This window comes from Dioscorea cayenensis, unplaced genomic scaffold (assembly GCF_009730915.1).
Source record: "Dioscorea cayenensis subsp. rotundata cultivar TDr96_F1 unplaced genomic scaffold, TDr96_F1_v2_PseudoChromosome.rev07_lg8_w22 25.fasta BLBR01001564.1, whole genome shotgun sequence".
Classification (NCBI taxonomy): Eukaryota; Viridiplantae; Streptophyta; class Magnoliopsida; order Dioscoreales; family Dioscoreaceae; genus Dioscorea; species Dioscorea cayenensis.
The window spans coordinates 30,996-42,101 of record NW_024087955.1 but is presented as its reverse complement, the minus strand read 5'-3'; the positions used below and the strand labels follow the sequence as shown (position 1 = coordinate 42,101).

The window sequence follows — 11,106 nt, the reverse complement described above, 5'->3', positions numbered from 1 at the left end:
AGAAATTATATGTGTGGGAACCTTAAGTTTATGATTGACATAAAGTTTTCCTTTTTTTTAGGTACATCAGAGATTGACTAACAAAAGATCATATATATATATGTGCATAGTTAGTAAGAGAGAGGATGCAACCACTTGAATTGCCTCTTGTTTTTTTCCCAATCGCGTTGAGTTTAAAATAACGAATACTGATTCAAGTCTTTTTTACGTCAAGCAGCTGTATTCACCTCCCAAAGACTATGAAAGCAAGTTTTCATTCTTTTCTCTGGATTGTTGATGCCTTTTCTTCGTGCAAGACAAGGTCAGGGTATAGATGTCACAAAAGAAGTTCAGCATGAGGTATGGAGTGCAGCCAAAGCTATTCAAAGGGTTGCTAGCGTCCTTAGAGGAGGCATTCCTTGGAGCAGCTGACATGAAAGAACTAGACCTACTATATTTCATATTTATATAATATACATACATAATATGTGTTAAAACTAATTTCCAGATCTTGCCTTTCTGTTCAACCATGCAGCCTAAGCTATGTGTTGATCCCTTTTTAGACGTTGTGTATGCTATGAAGTTTGGGTTCAAATGTGTTTATTGAGCTACGAAACCCTAACCTTAAAAGGTTTCTTTTCTGTGAAATGTGTCCATTTTTTTTTAATTCAAAATCATGTCAAATGGCATTCAAGAGTTTTTGTGTTTCTTCTTGATATTGGTGTTAGCTGCTTCCTCGAATGGAGTTTGTGTTCATGTATAGGTTCTTATATTATGTAAATTTTGATAAGGTTTAGTGACAAACTTGGAAATTTTAGAGCTTTTAAAGTTACTGTTAATGTTTGATTGATAGCTTTAGCCATACAAAATTATTGTTTTATCCATATTACATAGGAGAGTAGCGCTTGTTATTATGGACTTGTTTTCATTGTGATTTTGCTCAGCCATTCAAGTCATATTTAATTTTCAAATGTATTATGACAATTAAATAGATGATTTTCATGAGACCCTTCTTAGCAGACACAAATGTTGCACAATGCTATAGAATACTTCCATATGAGGCTGTCAATTGGCTCATGTATCCTCTTAAAGTGAAATAGGACATTGATAGTAGCTATCTGTTCCCTGTTTATGTTGATGAGGTGGACATTTTTCCCTTGAATGTTTAATTTTTTAATTCGGTTTTCAGTGTGTGATTAGATGTTCTTTACTGAACTAATGAAAGAGGCTTCAAAAATAGCAAGATGTTTTATCTCACTAGTAGGGCGGCTCCTCTGTCCCTCTGATTCTTTTGGATTGTAGAGATATCTGTGGCGGTTGCATCAATGTTTTATGGATGATCAACAAATCATCATGATTCAAGAAGGAAGATTGTTGCTAGATTATATAACAATGAACTCCATTGCAATTTGGAAGATTCTTAAGAAATATGATAAAGCAAGCGTTGTCTTCAAGATGCAGAATTTGGTTTACAATATGACTTGTATGGAATCTAAACTACCTTTTGCCTTTGCAGATGTTAGAATTAGATGATCTTATTATCAATCATAATAAGATTACATGAATATGTATATACACATGTATACAAATATGGCATATATACAAAGATAGATAGACAGCTATATACACAGCTGTATTGCCTAACAATCCCCTCAAATTCATGGGGGATCAGATACCAAGACTTTGGACAATAGAGAATCATGTTGCGCTCGTGTTTGAGACTTGATGAACAAATTAGCAAGCTGGCATTCGAAAAGAACAAATTGGGGAATGAGGATGTCTTTGCAGTATTGGTCACGCAAAAAGAAAACATCAACACCAATATTCTTGAAGAGTGAATGCTTTACGGGATTCAAAGTGATCTGAAAAGCGCCGGTGTTGTCACAACGAAAGTGAGCATGAGAGGCAACGCCATGATCTTTCAAGAGCCAATGCAACCAAACAATTTCCTCAGCAGTAGTGGCCATGGCGCGGAGCTCAGCCTTAGTGCTGGACAGAGAAACACCTGTTTGCTTCTTGGACTTCCAGGCAATGACAGAAGAACCCAAGAACAAACATAACCCAGTGACAAAATGATGATCAGATGGATCACTAGCCCAAGTAGCATCCGAGTATGCACGAAGCTGTAGAGAACTGTAATAGGAGAATAGAAGCCCCAAGACAGAGTCACCTGGAGATAGCGTAAAAGCCACAAGAAATGAGCATAGTAAACAGAAGTAGGTGCACTAACAAACTGACTCAAAACATGCACAGCATAAGCAATGTCTGGTCGGGTGATGGTAAGATAGATCAGACTCCCAACTAAGTGACGGTAGTGTGTCGGATCGGACAAGAGAGTCGTCTCATTAGGACGCAACTGAAGATGAAGCTCCATAGGAGTGGTCACGATGCGAGAGTCAGAGAGAGCGGCTCGAGCTAGAATATCAGAAGTGTAATGCTGCTAGGACAACTGAAAACCATCAGAAGTAGAGGTGACCTCAATGGCCAAAAAATAACTCGCACGACCAAGATTAGTCATCTAAAAGTAGTGCTGAAAGTGATGCTTGACAAACTCTACATGAGCAGGGTCGTCACCGGTGATGACCATATAATCTACATAGAGCAACAAAAGAGTCCGGCCACGAGAGGAGGAGTACACAAACAAAGCTGGATCATGCATACTAGGCTGAGAACTAACGGCTGCCACAATGGAAGTGAAACGCGCAAACCAGGTCCGAGTAGCTTGTTTGAGACCATAAAGGGTGCGTGATAAGCGGCAGACAAATGCAGAAGGAGAGGAGAGGCCAGGGGAAGGAAGCATGTACACCTCCTCCTGAAGGTCCTCATGAAGAAAAGCATTCTTCACATCAAGCTGAAAGAGAGACCATCGGCGAACAACAGTAACAGCAATAAGAGCTCGAATGGTAGTCATATGAGCCACTGGAGCAAAACTCTCATCATAATTATGGCTATATTCCTGTTGAAAACCACGAGCCACAAGACGATGTACCATTCCACAGAACTATTAGAGTGAGCCTTGACCTTATAGACCCACTTGGAGGTAATAGGAACTGAACCAGGAGGAAGGGGAATCAAATCCCATGTAGAAGTGCGCTCGAGAGCCTCCAACTCAGCGGATAGAGTAGCCTACCACTCAGGTATCTGAATAGCTTCACGGTAAGAAGCTGGCTGTGGAGGGCCATTAGAAGGAGGGAGTGGTAGATCAAGTAGCTGAGAAGCAAGGTTGAGGCTGTTAGGGGAATGGCGATCTCGAAGGGGATAGCGACATGTAGGAGGATCATCCGCAAGATACTCGCTAGAGGAAGCCTAAGACGCCAGGGGTGAATGCTCAGGAGGAGGGCGAGAGCGACGAACATAGTGATAGGGAAGATCTACAGACAACGGAGATACAAGTGCAGGAGAGGATAGGCGAGACACAGGCGGAGGTGGGGAAGGGAAAGATGGTATGGGTAGCACAGGAGGTGGTAAAGCAGCAGGTGCTGATACGGTAAAAAACTGGACATCAGCTGATGTAGAGGAGGAGTGAGCAGATGAAGAAGTAGAAAGAATAATCCTCGACAAATGTAACATCACACGAGATACGAATGCGACGCGAGGCATGATCATAACACCAATAGCTCTTGTGCTTAGGGCTATACCCAAGGAAGACACAAGGAACAGACTGAGCAAAGAGTTTAGTCCGCTCATGAGGCAAAAGAATGTCATAACATAGGCAACCAAACACACATAGGTGAGTATATCGTGAAGGGATAGAGAAAAGACACTCCCCAGGCTGCAAACCTGAAGAAAATAGGAGGGTTGAAGGTTGATAAGATAAACAGTAGTAGAGATTGCCTTTGCCAAAAGTGGGGTGGAACATGGGAGGCAATAAGAAGGGTACGATCAGTCTTAATGATATGACGATGTTTCCTCCCCGCAGTGCTATTCTGAGCATGGGCACTAGGATAGGAGAGCTGAGGAAGAGTGCCATGGGAGGCAAGAAGATCACAAAATTTGTGAGAAAGATACTCCCCTCCTGAATTAGAACGGAAAGTATGAATGGAAGCAGAGAACTGGGTGCTTACCATAATAGAGAAAACAGTATAAATCTTAAAGAACTCAGAACAAGAACGCAAAAAATAGATCCAAGTGTAATGAGAGAAATCATCAATAAAGATAACATAATAAAGGTGCGGGACCCCAAATATCAAAATGAACAAACTCAAAAGAAGGGACAGACGGAGACACACTCGAACGATACGGGAGTTGTAGCTGTTTGCCAAGCTTGCAACCCGCACAAGAATGAGAATGATCAACTAAAGCATGACCTAATATACCCTGGTGGATAAGAGAAGACGGACGACAGCCACTAGAATGTCCAAGATGATGATCCCACTAGTGGAAGCTAACCAAAGGAAAACTATAGACAGAGTCAGCCGGGAACGAAAAGGATGACGGAAGACGAAGGTGATCGAGTACATACACCCCACTATGGTGATGGGCAGGTCCAATGAGGTTCCCTGTAAGACGATCCTGCACACGACACCCAAACTCATAAAAAATAACAAGGTAACCAAGGGAGGTGAGCTGGCTGGCAGAGATAAGATTCATAGATAGTTGGGATACATAGGCAACAATGGGAAGGTGGAAGTGAGTGGTATGTAAAAAGGCCACGATTGGTGATGGGAACGGTGTGCCATTAGCAATTATGATACGAAGGTTAGCGGAAATAGGTTGATAGGAGTGAAGGTGAGTAGCATCATAGGTCATATGAAAAGAAGCTCCAGAGTCAAACAACCAAAATGATGGAGAGATACCTGTACTGGCGGAGGTAACCAATGGATAAGAGGAGGTGTCTGAGGTATCCTGAGTTAGGACGGTGGCCGAGGATGGAGAAATTTGACTCCTAGATAGCTGCTGGACAAGATGCTAAAGTTACTCAGCAGACAGAGGGCTAATCGGAGAAACAGAATGTGAGGCTGGGGTGACGTGCTGCTGTGCTGTCTGCTGAGCCTGTTGGAGCTTGTGACAGTCAGCACGAACGTGACCCGGAGCATGACAGTAGTGACACCGAATAGAATATCGCTGTGGTGTACTAGATCAAAGTCCCGGACGCTGTGAAATAGGACGAACGGGTGCACCAAGACCTGGTGACGACTGCAACGGAGGTACCGGAGACAACAACGGAGCAGTGGTCCATAGTAGAATCTGCTGAGAAGTGGCAAGAACAGAGTGGGGAGCAGCAGGTGGTGGAACTATATCTAAGGACCAAATACGAGTCTCCTCAGCAAGCACATAAGCCAAAAATGGTGAGCAATGGTGAGCATGAACTGCCTCGAACTCAGGGCGAAGAAGTATAAGAAACTCATAGATATGGAGATGGTCAAGGTCTTGAGCAATGGTGAGACACTGGGCACATATCGGAGAAGGAGATGGAGCCATCTCAACATACTGACGCCATAAATCACTGAGTGCTGCGAAAAATTCCTAGACAGAGCTCTCACGCTGTTAGGTGGCAATGAGAGTCTGTAGCAAGGATTTACGCAATGCCTAACTGGAGGGAAGATAATGTGTGCGCAAGTACTCCCAAATATCTTTAGTCATATGAAAATCACAGACTGCCAAACAAATAGGAAGTTCCCACGACTGACAAATGATAGCAATCATGCGAGAATCATCCTCAGTCCACTTGGCCAAGTCCTGGGATGGCGAGGAAGACACACTGGTAATAGTAAACTGAGAAAAGCCTGTGGAGATTACAATAGAAGAAATCGGAGCCAGTCGGTACCATCAACATTACCCCAAATATTAAGGCATTGGAGGAGCACACGAAGGGTGGAGGACCACGCCTTACAATTTGTGCCATTAAACATCACATCGGACTTCTGAAGGTAGGAGATCTGGGAAGAGACCAAGAAAGCCAACACCAATGAAAAAGGGAAGCACCAGCGCAGTGAAGAAGGTCACCGAGCCGAGGAGAGATGATCGTGGGGAAGACATAGAAGAGGTGATCTCATTATCAATCAGAACAACATTACATGAATATGTATATACATAGGTATACAAATATGACAGATATACAAAGATGGATAGATAGCTATATACACAACTGTATTGCCTAACAGCAAATACATCGATCTGTTAATGGTAGGAATTTCAAAACAAAAATTAGAGTAGAGCACTTGGAACTTTTGCAGTCACCATAGCTAATAGAATTGGTGCCATTCTATATAAACCTTAGTGGGTCAAGCATAGGAGAACCTGGAGAATTCTTTCGGATGTTCTCCTATAATTTATGTAATACCCAGCCTGGAATGATCATAAGGCTTTCTGATTGTATCATGGATGAGTACAGCCAGACTTGTGCCATTTTCCTGGTAAGATTATGTGTTCTTTTCTTCTAAGTCACCCTTTTTCTATTTTTCTAATTCTGGATTTCAACTTGTAATAGCAATCATTAGGAAATTGTACCATGTCATCTTCTATTTCATAAGCTTGATAATTCCATGATGGTACTTTCAGTTAACAAGAAGATTTTGTCACTTTTGTCATTATTAAATGTTCTTATCTTTTGATGTATGCGATGAACATGACTTGGCATATATTGGATAAGAACATAAAGATGCTCTTAATAACTTGACACATTATAGCTGCACACATTGGAAAGATTCAATGTCGCATTTTGAGTTATTTGTGTAAGTCAATCAAATAGTATTTATTATATCTATCATGTTTCTTGTGTCTTCTTTGCTTTTTTTTCCTTCTAAATGTTATTTGTTTTAGAACTTTGTAAGCCTTTTTGCATCCGTATTGTATTATATGTACATTTGTCTTACTTTTTCTGCGGGACTTTACTGCATGCACTAAAAAGGCTGTCAATTTTCCATTATTTGAGTAAAAATATCACATCCTTATTAGCGAAGCCAAATGCCCTATTTGTCAAGAGGCATCTATTTACACACTCATTTTATATTTTTTTTTATTACTTAAAAATAGATGAAATTATATGCTTGATTATCGTAATGTGCTTGTTGACGTAAAAGACACTGAATCTCAAATTTCTCAAATTTTCAAACATAAAAAATCATGATAATCTTTAGGTTTAATAAATGGAAAAAGTCATGTTTGGTTTGTTTTACTATTGATACCAAATAACCATAATAAATTTTGGATAAGGCCAATATTTAATCGCAAGTATTTTTTTAAAAAAAATAAATTAGTGAAGATCATGGCATAGCTGAACTCTTTTATAAAAATTTAGAATATCTGTCATAAATGTATATCATAGTAAAAAAAATTAAGGATTTGCCACTTATGAGACAGACATCAGTGGCCATAACGATGATGCCACTTATGATGAGACTGAACGACAGTATAACAATGATGAACAAGTCCAGGTGAAGATTTAAGACGAAGGGAATCTAACGCATAAAGTTCATTTTGACGACGGCCAGTTCCAATCACCGTCCTAGTCCGATCCTGCACACGACACAAGGTACGGTCAAAGATAACTTGACAGTCATAATCAGTAAGCTGGCTAACAGATATAAGATTCATTGATAAACAAGGAACATGAGAGACTAAAGGAAATGAGAAAGCACTGGAGGAGAAATGACTAGTAGAGGAAACAGGAAGAAGTGTGCCATCAGTAGTGCGAACATAAGTGACGTGAGATGGTGAATTAGAATGGTGAAGATGAGTGGCATCAGGGGTTATGTGGAGAGAATTACCAGAGTCAGGAAGCCAGAGAGGACAGAAACTACCTGAAGCAGATTGAGCAACCTGAGTGGAACTCGCATGTCCAATGGAGGAGGTGTAGTCCGCCCGATATGACAGCTGGAACTATCGGAACATAGCTAAAAACCGTTGATCTGCAGGAAACAGCGGAGTAGGAGAAACCTATGTAAAGTAAGGTGTTGGAATAAGAGGTGGAGCCGGTGAAGAAATGGTAGGGCGAACGACGTGCAGAAGCATAGAAGAAAATCGGGACTCAGCACAAACAAAATTGGGTCTAGAAACATCCATTTTTTATCTCTTTCTTTTTTTCCTTTTTTTTGTTTTGTTTTTGTTTTTGTTTTTTTTAAGAAAAGTATATGATTGGGCCCACCATATATATAGTTGTCACCTGCTAAGTGAAAACATTTTCCAATCAAGGGCGGTCCCAGCATGTTTGTCCCTTGCTATTTGGAATAATTCTCCACTCACGATGGGCCTAATCAAAGTTGTCACATGCTATTTGGAAGATGCTTCAAATCATATGCCATTGAAAAGCATGGCATGGAAAGAAAAAATATTAAAGGTTGTCGGGCTGGTGGTGGTGGGCTGAGCGATGGAGGATCAGTGGCAAGCTGAGAGCTGGTGGCGGATGTCGGCACGGACTGGATAAGGGCCTTTTGACCTGAGAACAGATATTGTAGTCACTGAACTTGGAATGATAATGCTTGTCAAGCTCTCAACACAATTCGACAGAATCATTGGGCAAAATGGGTTGGTGAAGCAAATTCAGATTTTGAACAGCACCCAAGTGCTTTTGCAAAGGCCAAAGAAATGGAACTTGCTTTAATGTTGGTGAAAAGAAAGATACATGGTTGTAATAAAGTAACAAAATAGGTCAGGTTTATGCTTGAGTCTTCAGAAGAGTTTTTTTTAAAATGAATGAGTGAAATGAAAGTGACGGTGATGGAGAACTGTTGGCTGGTGACGGAAGTGGCGGGTGATGGAGAATTGTTGGGTGCAAGGGAAAATAAGTGGGAAGAGAGAGTCGCTTGGATCTAAGGCTTGTTTTTTATGGGGGAAAGAAACAGGGTGAGAAAGAATGTAGGAGATAGGCGGCGAGATAAAGAGAGAGCCGGCGTGGCAAGTGAGAGAGGGGTCTGGCAAGGGAGAGAAAGAAAGAGAGAGAGTCGGCGACGGCAGCTGACGGTGGTGGCCGGAAAAACCTAGGCGTCTGATACCATGTTAGAGAAAGAAGAAGAAAGAGAAAACGTGGAACAAGTGTATATGCCTTGAATAACATACATGAGTGATCCTTTGGGTCTACATATAGAACATGGTAAGTATACATATATGTATACATATATGTCTATGCATACATATATATATGTATACATACATATATAATACTACAATACATCTAACAATAACCAGTGTCCTACTCTTAAGGACAAGCCCAATGTATTTATCTTTCAAACCTTAATTTTTTCGTCATGATCAATTAAGCCATTTGGACCCCAACATGTTATTTAAAGCTAGAAGCTAATTTCTATCATGCAATAATTTGCTGATGCAATTCAAATCTGCATTGTCTTTATGCAGGTTGGAGTTTATTCTAATGCAGCCCATATGACAGAACTTAGACCTTCTAGTAAAGAACAAGTGCTGAAAGAATTTTATTTACTGCCGTTATTGTATCCTTATGACTTTCATTTACTACAAATGGAACAATTTTAAAGCTTTTCATGTCATTTGAGCTTTATCAGTGCATATCATTGATAATAGGCATCTTATTTGCTGGTCATTTTCATACACAACACACACGCACACATATATAATTTACCTTTTGTTTTCATTTCGCAATCTCAGTAATGATGAATAAAATCTATGAAATTGATAAATTTGGTTTGCTAATTCATTAAGTTTCCAGCTGAAAAGACTACTGGGAGGATAGGCTGTGGCCAGAGCCTGTTATGATGGTGAAGCAATCAAAAGGGTACTAGGAATTACAACCAGTAACCGCATTCGGCATTGACAATGTTGGAGGTACCAAACAAAATACATTGGTCTGATTTAACTCGTCTTACAGATATCTGCCATTTTCTTAAATGCTGTCTCAGATTAAAAGCTGTAAAAGAAGGGTTCGCGATCCATTTATGTTCTATTTGTGCATTATTCTAATTACTGAGGTTTTATCATCAGAATCTCATTAGTGCTTTGAAGTTCTCCTAATTCAAGATTACTTCCCATTTTTGTACAGCAACAGTGTTCACACGTTGATCTTTCTTTAATTAGTGGCTGCTTGCTGGATACTTTGGTATCTCCATTTGATTTTCAGTTTTATTGAAACTACGTGCCAATATGAGTAATGGAATTTACCGAACCAATGTGGTTCTCTTCGTCACAGGTTTATGAATAAATGGTCCTTGTTTGATGAGGCAAGATAATATTCAGTCAATTGGTGGATAGTTTTCATTTTCAGGAGACATGCCATGTCGACCTGATTTCTCTCAAATTGCATGTCTAATGGAAATCTTGATTAAGTTTCAGTTAATTATCAGGGGGTTTTTCAAACCATATATATATTCCAGTTATTGGTTAATTTTTATGAGGAATTTATTTTCTATAGAGAAAACACTTGTTATTGATGCTTGATTATTTTGTTCACATGGGTTGTTTTATATTATCCAATTGGGTAAAGTTACTAATTACTTGTAGCATAAATAAACCAAAATAACTCAGTCAAGTCATACTAATTAATTTCACATGCTATTGATTTATATATTTATATAAACTATTTTCATTTATTTATATTCCTCCTGAATCAAAAGACAACTAAGAAATTTTATAAAAAATAAATTATTATTTATCTTATTCTTGTCATTCATCTTTCAAAAATGGATCCTATTTCATATATATTTTCATATAATTTATATCTAATTTATAACATAAATACATATAGAAATAAATAAAATGTAATAACAGTAGTATAAATAAATAAAAAACAATAAATATGATGGGTGAATTTTTTTTGTGTGTGTGTGAGAGAGAGAGAGAGAGAGAGAGAGAGAGAGAGAGAGGGGTGAACAATAAATATGATAGGTGAAAATACCTTCTCACTCATCGGCGGTGATTGTATAAATAAATTAAAACAATAGTATTTATAATGGTAATGTTTTTTTGTTTTTTTTGTTTTTTTTTTTGTGAGAGGGGAAGTCATCTCATTCGGTTCCAGAACTATGTTATTCCCTAGTCCTCCCCTATCACAACTTGAGGCAATACTCTTGTTTTGGCGAGGTGAGAGAGAGAGGGTAAACAATTGTTCTTTTTATTTATTTTTATTTTGAAATTTTCTTGTGGTTTTCATGAAAATACCTTTTCACTCACCGACGGTGATCGTCTCCATGTCAAAGTATTCCAACGGAAAAGAGCATG

General features: G+C 39.3%; 1 pseudogene; it reads left to right on the top strand.

Annotated features, from left to right (window-relative positions):
- Nucleotides 1-276: 276 nt before the first annotated feature.
- Nucleotides 277-10,064, top strand: LOC120256679 (annotated as a pseudogene).
- The last annotated feature ends 1,042 nt before the right edge of the window (nt 10,065-11,106 follow it).